Genomic DNA, 2,500 nt, shown 5'->3' on the forward strand with positions numbered 1-2,500 from the left:
CAAAGTAAACGTGCCGGCCCACCGAGACACTCAATAAAGAGCACCCTGGTAGGATTTCAACGGGGTCCGCCTCGGGACGCACGAGCACGCACGAGGCGGTCGCACGCCTTCAGCTCGCCCCACCGGCAGGACGTCCCACGATACATGCCAGTTAAACACCGACGGGCGGTGAACCAACAGCGTGGGACACAAATCCAACTACGAGCTTTTTAACCGCAACAACTTTAATATACGCTATTGGAGCTGGAATTACCGCGGCTGCTGGCACCAGACTTGCCCTCCAATAGATACTCGTTAAAGGATTTAAAGTGTACTCATTCCGATTACGGGGCCTCGGATGAGTCCCGTATCGTTATTTTTCGTCACTACCTCCCCGTGCCGGGAGTGGGTAATTTGCGCGCCTGCTGCCTTCCTTGGATGTGGTAGCCGTTTCTCAGGCTCCCTCTCCGGAATCGAACCCTGATTCCCCGTTACCCGTTACAACCATGGTAGGCGCAGAACCTACCATCGACAGTTGATAAGGCAGACATTTGAAAGATGCGTCGCCGGTACGAGGACCGTGCGATCAGCCCAAAGTTATTCAGAGTCACCAAGGCAAACGGACCGGACGAGCCGACCGATTGGTTTTGATCTAATAAAAGCGTCCCTTCCATCTCTGGTCGGGACTCTGTTTGCATGTATTAGCTCTAGAATTACCACAGTTATCCAAGTAACGTGGGTACGATCTAAGGAACCATAACTGATTTAATGAGCCATTCGCGGTTTCACCTTAATGCGGCTTGTACTGAGACATGCATGGCTTAATCTTTGAGACAAGCATATGACTACTGGCAGGATCAACCAGGGAGCTGCGTCAACTAGAGCTGAGCAGCCGGCCGCCCGGGAGTGTGTCCCGGGGGCCCGCGCGAACACGCAAGCGTCCGCTCAATCATTCTGCAAACAGGAGGAGGCTGAGCTCCCCTGCACAATACACCTCGAAACCCTCTCAGGTCCCGGCGGCGCGCAGCGCCGTCCCAAGTACTTGGTCGGGTTCGAGAGAGGCGCAATCGCCCGGAGTTAGGCGAGTAGACGCTTTCGGTGCGACCACCCGTGCTCCCAACTGAGCTTGCCGCTGCCGACAGAGGCCCGGGAGCGTGCTGTCGTGGCATTGCCGGCGGGAGACAACACGCGCCACCTACGGTGACCGGCAGCTCCAACGCCAGCGCCACAGAAGGACAAAAGCCCCACTTGGGTGCCGAAGCGAACTCTCCCAGCACAGCGCACGCGCCAACACATCCGCACAGCTGCGATACAAACCACCAGCGAGAACCGCTGGGGCGACCGAGCAGCAGACGGCGTCGCGGCGCCGAGCGCCGGGCGGCGGCGCATCCTCAACGCACACAGTCCTCAATCGGACCAGCACACTGAAGATGTCCACCGCGCTTCGCACCGGGCCCGCGAGGACCTACTTTGGCCGCACGGCGCCGCGCGCAGGGTGCGCCGGCGCGCAGCTGCGACGCCTGCCGCGTCCGTCGGCCGGCGCGCCTGCCACTGGCCGCCCCCACCAGCCGGCTGTAGCGCGTGCGCCCACGCACCGCGCGGCCAGCACGCCGGGAGGCGCCCCCTCACCGGCCGGGGACGGTCCCACCCAGCCACCGCCGCGTATCGCTTCACACCCAGATGCCGTTCAGTTTCGTCGGCATGGTGGGTATCGCTGGAACAACCGGTTAGTACCTCAACCTATCGTCGCCATCACCGATTCACCCCTAGCGAGAACAACCGCACCACAACAGGTTACCATTTGTTCATTTGCGTAACTTCACCAGAAAACGCAGGCGTCCATCGCCATTTGCAACTTCAACGATTATTGCATGCCTGTGTCAGGTGTCACGCCACACTACGTCTGCCCACATACACGCAACAAAATGTGCACGCCTAGACAATACGTGGAAGGTGGCCCCCGTACGTATGCGATGTCCATTGCTCGAACGACTGTCAACCGGCCTCTGTAGCATGTCGCAGATATGGAACGCGGTGCACCATGCCATCACGGTGTGTGAGGAGAGACGACTAGGTCCGAATACATCAACAGACAGCTCATGCTGATCGCCATCCACGGCGTCCGTTCCTCCCACACGTCTCTATGGCGTACCACACTGCAATCCAGCTCTCATAGGGAGACGACACGTAGCTGCGTGCACAATATTTGCACTGTATGGTCCGCCGTTTTTGGGCGCAGTCGTTGTGCGGTCACACATGTGCCACGATGTATCATTCAGTACATAAGGACGAATGTGCAGTACAGATTGTGGTTCACGCGTACGACATCAGCGGACAGTTGACACAGGCCGCACCACAACGTAGCCTGAGTACGTCGCATGCGAAGGGCATTGAACATGCAAACTTCTCACCAACCAGCTTGCGAAGGCAGGGGGCAAGGTGGGGACGTGGGGAGGGGCGGCATGTACGTCCTGCTGCCATCCACATTACAGTGTACAGCAGGAGCATGTGGAAAGTGAGC

General features: G+C 58.7%; 1 non-coding gene across 1 annotated transcript in view; it reads right to left on the reverse strand.

The window, feature by feature from the left end:
- LOC124742206 overlaps window positions 1–847 on the reverse strand; it is a 1,909-nt gene extending 1,062 nt beyond the window's left edge. Inside the window, exon 1 of the ribosomal RNA XR_007010222.1 lies at window positions 1–847. This exon is cut by the window's left edge and continues 1,062 nt beyond it. This is a non-coding gene — a ribosomal RNA (small subunit ribosomal RNA).
- Window positions 848–2,500: the final 1,653 nt, after the last annotated feature.

Source organism: Schistocerca piceifrons, unplaced genomic scaffold (genome assembly GCF_021461385.2).
Source record: "Schistocerca piceifrons isolate TAMUIC-IGC-003096 unplaced genomic scaffold, iqSchPice1.1 HiC_scaffold_22, whole genome shotgun sequence".
NCBI lineage: Eukaryota > Metazoa > Arthropoda > Insecta > Orthoptera > Acrididae > Schistocerca > Schistocerca piceifrons.